The sequence below is a fragment of the Heptranchias perlo genome, chromosome 17 (assembly GCF_035084215.1).
Source record: "Heptranchias perlo isolate sHepPer1 chromosome 17, sHepPer1.hap1, whole genome shotgun sequence".
NCBI classification, from domain to species: domain Eukaryota; kingdom Metazoa; phylum Chordata; class Chondrichthyes; order Hexanchiformes; family Hexanchidae; genus Heptranchias; species Heptranchias perlo.
Window position 1 is genome coordinate 18,092,595 of NC_090341.1, and position 17,762 is coordinate 18,110,356.

Below are 17,762 nucleotides of genomic sequence, written 5' to 3' on the forward strand. Positions count from 1 at the left end.
ATATTACAAATCTTAGTCAGAACAAGGTTAGAATGGCCTTTCAAGGTCAAAGGTAGAAGAATGTTAGGACTGTCTTTGAAATGCAGGTGTTTCAGTTGGAACTTTAAGTTCTTTCACCTTGACACTTTAAGCCATTCTAACTTCTTATTTGGTGATTACAATGACCCTCCGTGCAATCTTTGCATTCATAAAAGACCTGCATGGATTATGTTTCCAGCTGAAAAGAAGATTCAACATTGTTGCCGTGTTTCAAAAAGAAACAGGTTCTTTTCAGTTCTTGGGATGATTCACAGGATCCATTGTCACAGTTGGCACGACTTGTACAATTACACAACAACTCACTCTATTAAAACATGGGAATCATTTCTGAAATACAATCATAGTAGAAACCCATCTCTATAGCCATTGGCCTGTCATTCCAGATGAACCGTGTTTGCATTTATTTTGGATGAATGTTTAAATCTTTTTTTCTGCTGGAAGTTAGGAATTTTGGTTTTAAACTTTAATACTGTAATATTGGACTGTGTTTTTAAACATGACCTCTTCTGTCTGTTTATCGATACGAATTATATGTGTTTTTAATCACACTTTCTCATCACACTTAGCACACTTGAAAATTTCTCTAGCACACTTGCACATCTCTGCGACCTCCTCCATCCTTAAATCCCAGCCTACACCCTTCATTCTGTTTCCGTTTATTTTGAGTTTGTTCTCGCACTGGGTGCTTTCCCCCTTTCTTTACTCTGACTGTAAGAATTTTTAATTTGTTTCTGTAATACACACGTTATTACTTGGAACTGGAGGTTGCTTGAATTGAAAATCCATTTCAAATAACTTGCAATTACAAAAAAAAATCTCCATTATCTACTAATAAGGTAAGAGTAAATTGGCCATCAAATGTTGAGATAGAGGAGGAGATACTCAGTTTCTTGAATCACTCATCCCTAGCTAAATATTCAATTGATCTCGTCTCCTTACTCCAGCATGATGTTGCTGGATCATTCAGAATAAGCCACTTTTCATTTATTTTAGAAGGCTCAGTGTGGAACCTAGCCATACCAACCAGGGAAGTCCAAGGTTCATGTCCCCAGCCTGGGCTTAGTTAGTTGATTTCAATCAGCATGCGGTTAGACGTGCAGCAGCTTGCTTCAGTGCCCCAAGTAGAATAAAAATCAGCCAGAATTCCTCATCCTGATTGTTATCCGTGATATGTGCTGGATTTCAGTGCATCCCCGCAGGCCTCCTCTAAGCTCATCTCATCTGTGAGATCTACCTCCTGTCCCTTCACATTCCCATTAAACTGACCACCCAACTTCTCTTCCTGGCACTCTTGTTAGCCGACATTGTAAACAGTTCCCTCTCCTCAGTTACTATCCACCTCCCTTAGAAGTACGCCAGCATCACCCCCCTCCTCAAAAAAACAATCCTCAGCCCCTCTGTCCTTGCAACCTACCATCTCATCTCCAATCTTGCTTTCCTCTCCAGAGTCCTTGAACGTGTTGTTGCATCCAAATTTGTGTCCATCTTTCTTGCAACTGCCTGTTTGAATCTCTCCAATTAGGTTTCTATTCCTGCCATGGCTGTAAAAGCTCTAACCAAAGTCAAAAATGACATCCGCTGTGACTGTGGCCATGGTGAATTATCCCTCCTTAACCTCTCTGCAGCCTTTGACACAGTTGACCACGCCATTCTCCTCCAATGTCTCTCCTCCATTGTCAAGCTCAGTGGGAGTGCCCTCACTTGGTTTCACTCTTACTTATCTGATCATAGCCAGAACATATTCAGCACCGGCTTCTCTTCTCACAATTACCTCTGGAATTCTACCATGAATCTATCCTTGGCCCCCTCCTCTTCCTCATCTACATGCTGCCCCTTGGAAACATCATCTGCAGACATGTGGGTCAACTTCCACATGTACGCTAATGACACCCAGCTCTACCTCTCCACCACGTCTCTCGTCCCCTGTACTGTCTCTGTGTTGTCAGACTGCTTGTCCAACATCCAGTCTTGGATGAGCTGCAATTTCCTTTGGTTAAACATTAAGAAGACCAAATCCATCTTCCTCAGCCCCCACCACAAAATCCATATCCTTGCCAATGATTCCATCCCTCTCCCAGGCCACTGTCTCAGGCTGAACCAACCTTGGAGTCCGATTTGACCTTAAGCTGAGCTTCTGACCTCATATCCTCTCCACCACAAAGACCACTTACTTCCACCTCAGTAATATTAACTGTCCATGCCTCCACCTCATCTCATTTGCTGTTGAAACCCTCATCAATGTCCTTGTCACATAAAGACTCGACTATTCCAGTGGCTTCCGAGCTGGCCTCCCATCAACCTCTATAAACAGCAGCTCATCCAGAACTGTGTTGCTCATATCCTATCCTGCACCAAGTCCCACTCACCCATCACCCCTGGAACCGAACCCCAGAAAGTGCCAGAACCTTCAGCACAGGTCCACAAAAAAAACAAATAAAAATAATTGTTTTCTTGTTTATCTTTAAGAATATCAAGGCTTTTTTATTTAAATGTTACTTTTTGTTACTTTTTTAAATCTCTCTGTTGACGGTTACGGATTTGGAATTTTTCCCAGGGATTGCTGTAGGATTACTACCTGCTTACAAGTACTGTAAGGCACCATCGGGTTTGAAAACAAAAGTCTTTACAGAATAGTATTAGTGACAAAATGTCACTGACTGCACCTTCCTCAACTCATTTTTAAATCTGAATTCAAAGCTAAGGGCAGCATAACCTTATCCTGGTGGTTACCATAGAATTTAGTCTCTCTTAAAAGTTCTGATCCATTTTAATAGCTTCTAGTCAGCTCATGGGAACATTAGTCAAACAGACTTTATATCTGTAACTGTAAACAGCAGATACAGAGTGATTAAAAAAAAAGTACAATCTTCATTGAGAACCACAATTTTAATAATACTGATGGGAGATTTCAAGAAGTAGGTCATAAACAAAAATAAGATCTAATTCCCGTGATAGTGCAAAATGCGTGCGGTATGGTTTACTGATGGAAATTCCCAGTTGTTTTGTAATGCTATTATGTTTATGTTATTCACTTCATGCAGAATATAGAATCACCATGACACATCAACAGAAAAACAAAAAAACATCTCAGTTGATGATATCTGCAATAAAAACTTGTTTGGAGATTTTATTTTAAAAAGGTGCATTTTAAATGCTCAACACCTTGTTTTGGCAGTACTCAAACAGTTAGCACAGCATAAAAAACCGCACTATATTTGAGGAAGGATTTTTGTCTGTTTTGCAAAATCTGCATTACTTTAAATAGTCACTGGCCAAATCTGAAGACTTAAGAAAGTTAGGTAGTTCTATCGCAGCTGGGGTTATCACAAGGAAATGATGTGAACAAGATGGCTGCTTAATCTAAGTGACTTGATACAGGCCATATTGTATTTTATTTTTTAAATGACTAGTTTATTCCATTTGTCTCAGTGCCATGTTTCATAGAGTCATAGAGTCATAGAGTTATACAGCACGGATAGAGGCCCTTCGGCCCATCGTGTCCGCGCCGGCCATCAGCCCTGTCTACTCTAATCCCATATTCCAGCATTTGGTCCGTAGCCTTGTATGCTATGGCATTTCAAGTGCTCATCCAAATGCTTCTTGAATGTTGTGAGGGTTCCTGCCTCCACAACCCTTTCAGGCAGTGAGTTCCAGACTCCAACCACCCTCTGGGTGAAAAAGCTCTTTCTCAAATCCCCTCTAAACCTCCCGCCTTTTACCTTGAATCTATGTCCCCTTGTTATAGAACCCTCAACGAAGGGAAAAAGCTCCTTAGTATCCATCCTATCATTGCCCCTCATAATTTTGTACACCTCAATCATGTCCCCCCTCAGCCTCCTCTGCTCCAAGGAAAACAAACCCAATCTTCCCAGTCTCTCTTCATAGCTGAAGCGCTCCAGCCCTGGTAACATCCTGGTGAATCTCCTCTGCACCCTCTCCAAAGCGATCACATCCTTCCTGTAGTGTGGCGACCAGAACTGCACACAGTACTCCAGCTGTGGCCTAACCAGTGTTTTATACAGCTCCATCATAACCTCCTTGCTCTTATATTCTATGCCTCGGCTAATAAAGGCAAGTATCCCATATGCCTTCTTTACCACCTTATCTACCTGTTCCGCCGCCTTCAGGGATCTGTGAACTTGCACACCAAGATCCCTCTGACCCTCTGTCTTGCCTAGGGTCCTCCCATTCATTGTGTATTCGCAGATTTTTTTAAACAAAATATTTACAAACGTGTTTACCATTTTTGGAAGCGACAGATAGTTAAATTATTGAAAGTGCTTTCAGATGGGCTTGGGCCTTTGCCAATATTTCCGCACTTTCATACATCTGGATCACTTTAATGATTTTCAAATAAGGACTGTCCGATGTCAACAGTCAATCGTTAGCCAAAGACTATTATGGACAGAGTGTTACACCAGTAGCCCTATGTCAGAAAGTACAGTCTGGCTGGAGTTATACCACACTAAGCACAAACTCAAATGGCTGTAAGAGGATCTCTTGGAGGGAGTCTCATGTGCTACATCTTTAGTCTGCTCAATGGTCTCCTGAGTTACACAGCCATATTTGTGTCTGCACACTCAAAACCACTTGGTATTGATGTAAATGTAGCAGTAAACTGTACCCTTTACCCCATCCTAGTTGTCTGATACACTATGATGTACAACATAATATGCATTGCTTGTAGCTACTCATTAACAGAATACCTCCTTTATAGGGCACCTTTATAGCACACTTTTGTGTAGTTCTCAAAGATAGTGCAATAAAGTGGATCTGCATGGCATTACATCAAAATGTTCTGCAGCCACATAGACTCATTGAGGAATGTGGAATTTGGGATTTGTTTCTGCTTTTATTTCTGCCAGTTTCTTCACCTCCTTTCTGGAGATGCTGATTCATGCTGAGGTATGATGTCAATAGTGTTAGCAGTCCCCCTTTATCTCCATTTCTGAACCTAAACAATGAGTGCCAAGACTGATGGCATCACAGCTAAACCCAGTCATGTGTTCACCTGATATACACATGGGGGCTGATTTTAACTGACCAAAATCAGCATTAATGGGATAGTAACAGCCTCAAAATGGAGCCGGTAGACTTACCGCCCCATTAATGCTGAAAATCGGACCGTCGCCAATTTTTAACGGGGCTTTCACATGGGCGCTGAAGCATCTGCCTGCTTCAGATGGTAGACTACTTTACTGTGCAAATTGGGGTCCTATGGCATAGTTAGAACCACCGATTGCAAGTTTAAGAGACACAAGGGCAGGGCATGCACTGCACATATTCCACTCATACGTCCAGGCATTAAGAGGCCTAAACAGCAGTCCTTAAAGGGACTGCTCTTGACCACTCCAAGAACGGTCCCAAAACAAGTTATTCTTTAATGGAACCAGAAGGAGCAGGAATGCTCATCCTGGCTCTACATAGATACTGTGGGCTGCTGCCAGCAAGGGCTCACCCCCACTCCACCCTTACTCACCAGCCCAACCCCCCCCACACCCACACCCACACAACCCCCCCCCACCACCCTTTCTGATAGCGTGGATAGCCTTTTTGTTGTGTTTATTTTAGCCAAACTTTACAGAGCGCCACCAAGTTTTGCATCTTGAATTTCTATTTTCTTTTAAATAAACATAGTACAATTTGTTATACAGTGGCTGCCGTCTGCATTTCCATTCTGCACTCTTACAAACCAATCATTCTGAAGTTAAAATGGTTAACCTGAGAGAGATTAGTTCCCAGTTTGAGCTGCTACTCACCAGAGACTAGAATGGAGCATGGCAAAACATAATTCACTTTAACAGCTATGAGTCATAAGTCTGTATAACGTTCCTGTCATACCAAAGGTATAGGGTAAGTGCTGGCTCCTAGTGACACATCTGCATAAGTAGATTAGTGGAGGATGAACCAGTTACACTTTTGTCATACACAGCAGCACCGGCAGGTTTCCTAGACAACCCCAAATATATGTGATACCCCACACATGTCCACAAGTATAGTATTGTTCGAAACAACAGACTCTGACAAATATGAGGAGGAGGTTAGCTCAATGTTTTTACTCAAGGGCCTAAAGTGTTTCCTTCCTCCTCTCTCTACAAAGTAATAGTCAGTTTGATTGTTTAATTGGTGGGGGTGGAGCCCATGATGCAAACTCATTCTTTTTCTCTTCTTGCGATTGACTGATCCATGTTTGACATGTTTTGCTTACATTTTCTGTTTTAATTTCATATCTGCAGCTTTTTGCTCTCTTTCTTTAATTTTTCATCATGTCTCACATGTTCCTGTAAATGAACCTCTCGTGTATCTTTTCACACCCTCCCCCAATCTTTACATATTCTTTTGTCCTTTCCTGATGTCTGCATTATGATCTTTTATAGCACCTGTTCATATTAAGCAGTTTGTAGACCACTTAACATATTCGATCCTTCTCTGTGATTGGTGTTTCTGTTAATTCTCTCTCTCTCTCCTCCACCTGCCCCCACTCTCAAGTTTCTTACCTTAATAAAATGCCTGTTTACGTCTCAGCCTGCTGTTCTGATGAAGGGTACACACTCAAAAGGACATAAAGTCTGTTTTTTCTCTTTACAGATGTTGACTGGCCTGCTGTGCATTTTCTGTTTTTATTTCAGATGTCCAACCGTTGCAACTTTTTCTTGCTCTTTCAAAAATATTCAACCAGTTTAGATGAAATTGTTCTCCAAAGGGAGACCCCCCTGAAAATTAGAGTAAATGTATATATTGGAAAGGTGCAAAGGAGGCCTGCTAGATTAACTCCCAGTTTAAAGCATCTGAGTTATCAAAATAGGCTAAAAGAGCTGGGACTCCACACTTTAGAGAAGTGTAGACTTGGGGGTGATCTGATTGAGGTTTATAAGATGATGAAGGGAATAGATTGTGTTCATGTTGACAGTTTGTTCCAATTAAATACGTTAGGGAGGACCAGGAGGTCACAATTTTAAGTTGTATAAAACCAGATCTAGGTTAGATGTCAGGAGATGGTTCTTTTCCCAGAGAATAGTGGACCTCTGGAACAGGCTGTCAGCTCATGCAGTGGATGCCGATTTGCTGAATTCCTTCAAGAGAGAGCTGGACCTGTTTCTGGCTGGGGCGGAGATCACCTCTTACAAAAGGCAGGTAATGTAATATATAGAATTACCAGGGCCAGAGTGATCTCCTGGATTAGTTTAGATCGCCTGGGGTGGGGTGGGGGTCGGAGAGGAATTTCCCACATTTTCTTCCCCAAATTGACCTGGGTTTTTACCACGTTTTTCGCCTGGTTTTGGGTAGGGTGGAGAGTGCATATATTGTGATACAGAAGGGGCTCAATTTTGAAATGGTGGTGGGTTGGCAGCGGGGGTGGTGAAGGTGCGCGTGGCAAACCCGAATAAACAAACCTTACCATTTCCGATGCGATCGCATCGTGATTGATGATAATTAACGTGCTCTCCGGGTTTCCTGCCCTGATTGATCGGCTGGCTGCCATCGGGAGCTGCAACATGAGGGGGGAGGAGAGAAAGAGAGAGAGAGAGATGTCATCTGGCATTAGAACGGAAGATCGAGGGTGAGGGGAGAGGGGAAGATCGGGTGAGGGGAGAGGGGAAGATCGGGTGAGGGGAGAGGGGAAGATCGGGTGAGGGGAGAGGGGAAGATCGGGTGAGGGGAGAGGGGAAGATCGGGTGAGGGGCGAAGGGAAGATCGGGTGAGGGGAGAGGGGAAGATCGGGTGAGGGGAGAGGGGAAGATCGGGTGAGGGGAGAGGGGAAGATCGGGTGAGGGGAGAGGGGAAGATCGGGTGAGGGGCGAAGGGAAGATCGGGTGAGGGGAGAGGGGAAGATTGGGTGAGGGGAGGGGGAACATCAGGGTGGGGGGAGAGGGGAAGATCGGGGGATGGAGAGGGGAAAATCGGAGGGGAGTATCTGGGGAGATCGGTGGGAATCAGGGAGGTGAAGAAGGGGAGATCGGGGGGATATCGGGGGGGTGAAGAAGGGGAGATCGGGGGGACATCGGGGGGGGTGAAGAAGGGGAGATCGCGGGGACATCGGGGGGTTGAAGAAGGAGAGATCAGGGGGACATTGGGGCGTTGAAGAAGGGGAGATCGGAGGGACATCGGGGGGGGGTGAAGAAGGGGAGATCGGGGGGACATCGGGGTGGTGAAGAAGGGGAGATCGGAGGGACATCGGGGTGGTGAAGAAGGGGAGATCGGAGGGACATCGGGGGGGGTGAAGAAGGGGAGATCGGAGGGACATCGGGGTGGTGAAGAAGGGGAGATCGGAGGGACATCGGGGGGGGGTGAAGAAGGGGAGATCGGGGGGACATCGGGGGGGGTGAAGAAGTGGAGATCGGGGGGATATCGGGGTGGTGAAGAAGGGGAGATCGGAGGGACATCGGGGGGGGGGTGAAGAAGGGGAGATCGGGGGGACATCGGGGGGGGTGAAGAAGTGGAGATCGGGGGGATATCGGGGGGGTGAAGAAGGGGAGATCGGAGGGACATCGGGGTGGTGAAGAAGGGGAGATCGGAGGGACATCGGGGGGGGTGAAGAAGGGGAGATCGGGGAGACATCGGGGTGGTGAAGAAGGGGAGATCGGAGGGACATCGGGGGGGGTGAAGAAGGGGAGATCGGGGGGACATCGGGGGGGTGAAGAAGTGGAGATCGGGGGGATTTTGGGGGGGTGAAGAAGGGGAGATCGGGGGGGTGAAGAAGGGGAGATCGGGGGGACATCGGGGTGGTGAAGAAGGGGAGATCGGGGGGACATCGGGGTGGTGAAGAAGGGGAGATCGGAGGGACATCGGGGGGGGTGAAGAAGGGGAGATCGGAGGGACATCGGGGTGGTGAAGAAGGGGAGATCGGAGGGACATCGGGGGGGGGTGAAGAAGGGGAGATCGGGGGGACATCGGGGGGGGTGAAGAAGTGGAGATCGGGGGAATATCGGGGGGGTGAAGAAGGGGAGATCGGTGGGGTGAAGAAGGGGAGATCAGGGGGATATCGGGGGGGTTAAGAAGGGGAGATCAGGGGGATATCGGGGGGGTGAAGAAGGGGAGATCGGTGGGGTGAAGAAGGGGAGATCAGGGGGATATCGGGGGGGTGAAGAAGGGGAGATCGGGGGGACATCGGGGGGGGGTGAAGAAGGGGAGATCGGGGGGACATCGGGGGGGGGTGAAGAAGGGGAGATCGGGGGGACATCGGGGCGGTGAAGAAGGGGAGATGGGGGGTGAAGAAGGGGAGATCGGGGGGATAGCGGGGGGGTAAAGAAGGGAGAGCGGGGGGATATCGCGGGGGCTGAAGAATGGGAGATCGGGGGGATATAGGGGGCGGTGAAGAAGGGGCGATCGGGGGGATATCGGGGGGGTGAAGAAAGGGAGATCGGGGGGACATCGGGGGGGGTGAAGAAGGGGCGATCGGGGGGATATCGGGGGGGTGAAGAAGGGGAGATCGGGGGGGTGAAGAAGGGGAGATCGGGGGGACATCGGGGTGGTGAAGAAGGGGAGATCGGGGGGACATCGGGGTGGTGAAGAAGGGGAGATCGGAGGGACATTGGGGGGGGTGAAGAAGGGGAGATCGGGGGGACATCGGGGGGGGTGAAGAAGTGGAGATCGGTGGGGTGAAGAAGGGGAGATCAGGGGGATATCGGGGGGGTGAAGAAGGGGAGATCAGGGGGATATCGGGGGGGGTGAAGAAGGGGAGATCGGGGGGACATCGGGGGGGGTGAAGAAGGGGAGATCGGGGGGACATCGGGGCGGTGAAGAAGGGGAGATGGGGGGTGAAGAAGGGGAGATCGGGGGGATAGCGGGGGGGTAAAGAAGGGAGAGCGGGGGGATATCGCGGGGGCTGAAGATTGGGAGATCGGGGGGATATAGGGGGCGGTGAAGAAGGGGAGATCGGGGGGACATCGGGGCGGTGAAGAAGGGACGATCGGGGGGATATCGGGGGGGTGAAGAAGGGAGAGCGGGGGGATATCGCGGGGGCTGAAGAATAGGAGATCGGGGGGATATAGGGGGAGGTGAAGAAGGGGAGATCGGGGGGACATCGGGGCGGTGAAGAAGGGGAGATCGGGGGGTGAAGAAGGGGAGATGGGGGGGTGTAGAAGGGGCGGTGAAGAAGGGGAGATCGGGGGGGTGTAGAAGGGGCGGTGAAGAAGGGGAGAGCGGGGGGATATCGCGGGGGCTGAAGAATGGGAGATCGGGGGATATAGGGGGAGGTGAAGAAGGGGAGATCGGGGGGATATCGGGGGGTGAAAAAGGGGAGATCGGGGGGATATCGGGGGGGTGAAGAAGGGGAGATCGAGGGGACATCGGGGCGGTGAAGAAGGGGAGATCGGGGGGTGAGGAAGGGGAGATCGGGGGGGTGAAGAAGGGGCAGTGAAGAAGGGGAGATCAGGGGGTGAAGAGGTGTGATCAGGGGGGACATCAGGAGGTGAAGAAGGGGAGATCAGGGGGTGAAGAAGGGGAGATTGGGGGGACATCGGGGGATGAAGAAGGGGAGATCGGGGGAACTTTGGGAGGGTGAAGAAGGGGAGATCGGGGGGACATCGGGGGATGAAGAAGGGGAGATCGGGGGAACTTCGGGAGGGTGAAGAAGGGGAGATCGGGGAGTGAAGAGGGGCGATCGGGGGAACATCAGGAGGTGAAGAAGGGGAAATCAGGGGGTGAAGAAGGGGAGATCGGTGGGAACATCGGGGGGGTGAAGAAGGGGAGATGGGGGGTGAAGAAGGGGAGTTTGGGGAGACATCGGGGGCGGTGTTGAAGGGGAGATTTTTTTAAAAATTCATTCATGGGATGTGGGCGTCGCTGGCGAGGCCGGCATTTATTGCCCATCCCTAATTGCCCTTGAGAAGGTGGTGGTGAGTTGCCTTCTTGAACCACTGCAGTCCGTGTGGTGAAGGTTCTCCCACAGTGCTGTTAGGAAGGGAGTTCCAGGATTTTGACCCAGTGACGATGAAGGAACGGCGATATATTTCCAAGTCGGGATGGTGTGTGACTTGAAGGGGAACATGCAGGTGGTGTTGTTCCCATGTGCCTGCTGCTCTTGTCCTTCTAGGTTTGGGAGGTGCTGTTGAAGAAGCCTTGGCGAGTTGCTGCAGTGCATCCTGTGGATGGTGCACACTGCAGCCACAGTGCGCCGGTGGTGAAGGGAGTGAATGTTTAGGGTGGTGGATGGGGTGCCAATCAAGCGGGCTGCTTTGTCCTGGATGGTGTCGAGCTTCCTGAGTGTTGTTGGAGCTGCACTCATGCAGGCAAGTGGAGAGTATTCCATCACACTCCTGACTTGTGCCTAGTGGATGGTGGAAAGGCTTTGGGGAGTCAGGAGGTGAGTCACTCGCCGCAGAATACCCAGCCTCTGACTTGCTCTTGTAGCCACAGTATTTATATGGCTGGTCCAGTTAAGTTTCTGGTCAATGGTGACCCCCAGGATGTTGATGGTGGGAGATTCGGCGATGGTAATGCCATTGAATGTCAAGGGGAGGTGATTAGATTCTCTTGTTGGAGATGGTGATTTCCTGGCACTTGTCTGGCACGAATGTTACTTGCCACTTATGAGCCCAAGCCTGGATGTTGTCCAGGTCTTGCTGCATGTGGGCTCGGACTGCTTCGTTATCTGACGGGTTGCGAGAGAACTGAGAGGGAGACACCGGACATCGGAGCAGGGTGGAAAGGTAGGTTGATTTTGTGTTTTAACATCGTACAGTGGTTTTTTATGTAACTTATTTTGTTTCTTTTTGCCTGATCTGGTCCTTCACACCTCGTTTCACCAGGTGTGAAACAGAAGACGTGGGAAAGCCGCCGAGGTAAGTTAAAAATTGTTCTAACCACGTAATCTGTCACACATAAGGTGCCTTAAGTACCTCAATGAGGTACATTATGGCTCTTTAACTATCATCCCGCTGGCTTTAATTGCCCCGTGCCATCTCTGACCGCGCCTCCCCGCCATCTCCGACCGCACCCCCCGCCATCTCTGACCGCGACCCCCCCACCATTCCGACCCGGGATCCCCTGCCATCTCCGACCGCGCCCCCACCCCCCGCCATCTCCGACCGCGCCTCCCCACCATCTCCGACCGCGCCCCCCCCCCCCCCCCCGCCATCTCCGACCGCGCCTCCCCACCATCTCCGACTGCGCCCCCCCCCCCGCCATCTCCGACCGCGCCTCCCCACCATCTCCGACCGCGCCCCCACCCCCCGCCATCTCCGACCGCGCCTCCCCACCATCTCCGACCGCGCCCCCACCCGGCGCCATCTCCGACCGCGCCTCCCCACCATCTCCGACTGTGCCCCCACCCCGCCATCTCCGACCGCGCCTCCCCACCATCTCCGACCGCGCCCCCACCCCGCGCCATCTCCGACCGCGCCTCCCCACCATCTCCGACCGCGCCCCCCACCCCGCGCCATCTCCGACCGCGCCTCCCCACCATCTCCGACCGCGCACCCCCCCCCGCCATCTCCGACCGCGCCTCCCCACCATCTCCGACCGCGCCCCCCCCCCGCCATTTCCGACCGCACCTCCCCACCATCTCCGACCGCGCCCCCCCCCGCCATCTCCGACCGCGCACCCACCCCGCGCCATCTCCGACCGCGCCTCCCCACCATCTCCGACCGCGCCCCCCCCGCCATCTCCGACCGCACCTCCCCCCCGCCATCTCTGACCGCACCTCCCCACCATCTCCGACCACGCCCCCACCATCTCCGACCGCGCCCCCCCCCCCCCCGCCATCTCCGACCGTGCCTCCCCACCATCTCCAACCGCACCCCCCCCCCTCCGCCATCTCTAACCGCGCCCCCCCCACCATCTCCGACCCGGGCCCTCCCGCCATCTCCGACCCGGGCCCACCCGCCATCTCCGACCGCGACCCGCCCCGCCATCTCCGACCGCGACCCGACCCGCCATCACAGACCGCGACCCGCCCCGCCATCTCCGACCGCGACCCGCCCCGCCATCTCCGACCGCGACCCGCCCCGCCATCTCCGACCGCGACCCGCCCCGCCATCTCCGACCGCGACCCGCCCCGCCATCTCCGACCGCGACCCGCCCCGCCATCTCCGACCGCGACCCGCCCCGCCATCTCCGACCGCGACCCGCCCCGCCATCTCCGACCCGCCCCGCCATCTCCGACCGCGCCCCCCCGCCATCTCTGACCGACCCCACCAGGCTGACCAACCCCCCCCCTCCCCCCCCCCCCACCATCTCCGACCGACCCCAACTGGCTGACCTCCCCCTTCCCCCCGCCCGATGACCGACCTCCTCCCTGTGTCCGGCCCCAACCCCCAACCCCCACCCTGATATCCTACTTACCTGGCATCCACTTCCCGTCTGCTTTCCCATCCAAACAGGCGGCCAGCCTGTCAATCATGCTGCTTGTCGGGCGGGAAACCTGCTGAAAAAATTTAAAAGACGTTCTGATGACTGGGAAAGCCGTACTTCTGTGTTTCCCATCTGGCAATCCTCCCCCATCCTCTCTTCATGGCCCGAGTAAATACCAGGACTAAAGTGGCTACAGAAGAACTTTTACATAGAATTACATAGAATATACAGCATAGAATTACATAGAATATACAGCACAGAAACAAGCCGTTTGGCCTAACTGGTCCATACCGGTGTTTATGCCCCATACAATCCGCCTCCCTCCCTATTTCATCTAACCCTATCAACATATCATTCTATTCCCTTCTCCCTCATGTGTTTTTCTAGTTTCCCCTTAAATGCATCTCTGCTGGTCGCCTCAATATTCATTGCAACGAAAGGGTTTCCTGCAGCACAATAACTTGCATTTCTTTAACATAGGAAACCGTACCAAGGATATTTACAGAGGGGGAGAAAGATAAAATGGAATGGATGCCGAGTCATAGTAGGGAGGTTAGGAAAGGTGATCAGAAGTTTAGTTGGAATGTTGGGTTTTAAAACATCTTTTAAGGGAAAAAGGTGGAGGGGATAAGAGGGGGAGTTCCAGAGAGAAGAGTTGGGGAGGGTGAAGGCGCTGGCACTAATGATGAGGTGAAAATTGGAAAAATGCACAGAGGGCCAAAGTCAGAAGCCCAAAGAAAGCGAGTAGGGATGCAAGGCTGGAGGAAGTTCCAGGGGTAGGGTTAAGTTATGCCATGGAGAGATTTAAAGGTGAGGATTTTAAATCCAATGCATTGGGGATAGAGAGTCAATGTAGATGAATGAATACAAGGATGATGGGGATCAGTGCAGGGTAGGATATGGGCAGCTGAGCTTTGGAAGAGTTGGAGTTTATGGAGAATGGGAGATGGACAAGGAGGACAAAGGTACGGATAGGGTTTTGGCAGTGGTGGGGGTGAAGTAGCCATGGCAACAGGTGATGTTGCAGAGGTGGAAGTAAGCAGTCTTGATGATAGTCCAACAGACTAGTCAAGCAACAGCCTGACATAGCCATACTCACAGAATCACACCTTTCAGCCAACGTCCCAGACTCCTCCATCACCATCCCTGGGAATGTCCTGTCCCACCGGCAGGACAGACCCACCAGAGGTGGCGGTACAGTGGTATACAGTCAGGAGGGAGTGGCCCTGGGAGTCCTCAACATTGTCTCCGGACCTCATGAAGTCTCATGGCATCAGGTCAAACATAGGCAAGGAAACCTTCTGCTGATTACCACCTACCGCCCTCCCTCAGCTGATGAATCAGTCCTCCTCCATGTTGAGCACCACTTGGAGGAAGCACTGAAGGTAGCAAGGGCACAGAATGTACTCTGGGTGGGGGACATCAATGTCCATCACCAAGAGTGGCTTGGTAGCACCACTACTGACCGAGCTGGCCAAGTACTGAAGGACATAACTGCCAGACCGGGCCTGCAGCAGGTGGTGAGAGAACCAACATGAGGGAAAAACCTACTTGACCTCGTCTTCACCAATCTACCTGTCGCAGATGCATCTGTCCATGACAGTATCAGTAGGAATGACCACCACACATCCCTTGTGCAGATGAAGTCCCATCTTCACACTGAGGACACCATCCATCATGTTGTGTAGCACTGCCACCATGCTAAATGGGATAGATTCAGAACAGATCTAGCCGCTCAAAACTGGGCATCCATGAGGCCCTGTGGTTTATCAGCAATGGCAAAATTGTATTCCAGCACAATCTGTAACCTCATGGCCCGGCATATCCCTCACTCTATCATTACCAACAAGCCAGGGGATCAAATCTGGTTCAATGACGAGTGTAGAAGAGCATGCCAGGAGCAGCACCAGGCATACCTAAAAATGAGGTGCCAACCTGGTGAAGCTACAACACAGGACTATATGCATGCTAAACAGCGGAAGCAGCATGCTATAGTCAGAACTAAGCGATCCCACAACCAACGAATCAGATGAAAGCTCTGCCGTCCCGTCATATCCAGTTGTGAATGGTGGTGGACAATTAAACAACTAACGGGAGGAGGAGGCTCCGTGAACATCCCTATCCTCATGATGGCAGAGCCCAGCACGTGAGTGCAAAAGACAAGGCGTTTGCAACCATCTTCAGCCAGAAGTGCCGAGTGGATGATCCATCTCAACCTCCTCCCGAGATTCCCACCATCACAGAAGCCAGTCTCCAGCCAATTCGATTCACTCCACGTGATATCATGCCAACGTGGCCCTCATCCTGATGGCCACCTTTGTGTGCGGCTGCATCAAGCTGTGTGTAGACCCTCGGTACGCAAACACAAAGTGTCACTACGTGCTGAGGTTCTACCTGTCCCCGGTGTTGAGAAGGATGGGCCTGGCCACGCTGCCACGGAACGCTCCGTCCAGTTGGACCGTTCCGCCCCACCTGTCCTTCGTGGAAAAGTTTGTGCAGAAAAACACCTTTGACCACAAGGCGATCAGCAAGTGGTCCGCACGTAATGTCCTCGAGACCCTGCGGGAAAAGGAGATGGTGGATCCTCTCGGTTGGTTCCCCGAGCAGACTGTCAATGTCATTTGGCAGAACGCCTCATCGCCAGAGCTTTCAAACAAGCACCAAGACCTAGCTTGGCTGGTGGTGAGAAGGGCCCTTCCCGTCAGATCCTTCATGCACTCCCGGACTCTCAGCGCCACCGCGCGCTGTCCCCGAGGAGGCTGCGGTGGAGACGAGACCGTCAGCCATCTCCTTCTGGAATGTGCCTTTGCAAAGAAGGTCTGGAGAGAGATGCAGTGGTATCTGTCCAGGTTCGTCCCGAGCAGTTCCGTAACACAGGATTCTGCCCGAAACTTGCTGGTCTTCCATTGCAAGGAGCTGTCCTCGACCGAGTGTTGCAGACTGGCACATTCCAAGGTCCAGGACTACGTGCTCAGGGACACACTGAGGATGGGTGCGGCCGCCGCAAAGGCTCTGTGGGGAAAGGCAACCGTTTAGAGCCTTTCCGCCATTGTATACTGAGGGGCTGAAATCAGGGAAAAACCCCCTCAGGCAGAATGTAAAACTCAAATTGATGTAATGTACCCGTAATAAATCTGCAATGAATCTGTAATGAATCACCTGTATTGAGTGTAATGCAATGAGGCACCCAAGAGTGTCATGAACTGTAATTATGTCCAATGTGTTTCATTGAACTGTACTTGATGTAACCTGAAAATTGCATAATCTATATTGTGTACGTTTGGAATGTGATATGACAACTGTATTGTATGTATTGCTGCAAATTTTATGAATAAAGTATATTTTTTGGAAAAAAAATCAGTTTAATATCTGATATGTCCCCTATCTGGGGACCGTATATTAAATTGATTTTTGGAACAGGGAGATGGAATAGGGGCTTGCTCCGTCCACTCCACGCATCGACCCAGTATTGCAGTGTCTCTGGGAACGGTGCACCTCCCTCTGGGGAGATATTCAAAAGGAAAAACAGGTCTTTCCCAGCGTCTCTCTACGTGTGTATGTATTATTGCTGAGAATAAAGCTGATATATTGCGCTTAATAAAAAAAATCAAGAAATGGCTGAGTGCACTGAATACAGCAAAAGCTATGGGCCCCGACAACATCCTGGCTGTAGCACTGAAGACTTGTGCTCCAGAACTAGCCTCGCCTCTAGCCAAGCTGTTCCAATACAGCTACAACACTGGCATTTACCCGACAAAGTGGAAAATTGCTCAGATATGTCCTGTCCACAAAAAGCAGGACAAATCCAAACCAGCCAACTACTGTCCCATTAGTCTACTCTCAATCATCAGCAAAGTGATGGAAGGTGTCGTCGACAGTGCTATCGAGCGGCACTTACTCACCAATATCCTGCTCACCGATGCTCAGTTTGGGTTCTGCCAGGACCACTCGGCTCCAGACTTCATGTCAGCCTTGGTCCAAACATGGACAAAAGAGCTGAATTCCAGAGGTGAGGTGCAAGTGATTGTCCTTGACATCAAGGCAGCATTTGACTGAGTGTGGCATCAAGGAGCCCTAGTAAAATTGAAGTCAATGGGAATCAGGGGGAATACTCTCCAGTGGATGGAGTCATACCTAGTAGAAAGGCGGCAGAGCAGAGGAGCGGCCCATTAAAAGGAGGGAGTCAGGAACACAGGATCAGCAGAGGTGGTGGAGCAGAGGAGCGGCCAAGCGCAAGCGCAGGGAGAGAGAGAAAAAAACCAAAGTGACGTCAACACAAGGAGCTGATTGGCGAGTAGCTGATTGACGAGTGTTTTTTTCAGGTGAGTGTTTTTTTAAGTCTTTAGTTTATTTTTGTTAAGTTTAGTTAATAATCTAATAAACCTAGGCATTGCAGGGCAGCTCAGACCCGTCTAATGCACATCTTGTGT

The 17,762-nt window shown here is 50.9% G+C and overlaps 1 pseudogene; it reads left to right on the forward strand.

The window, feature by feature from the left end:
• Positions 1-16,670: 16,670 nt before the first annotated feature.
• Positions 16,671-16,832, forward strand: LOC137334427 (U2 spliceosomal RNA; annotated as a pseudogene).
• Positions 16,833-17,762: the final 930 nt, after the last annotated feature.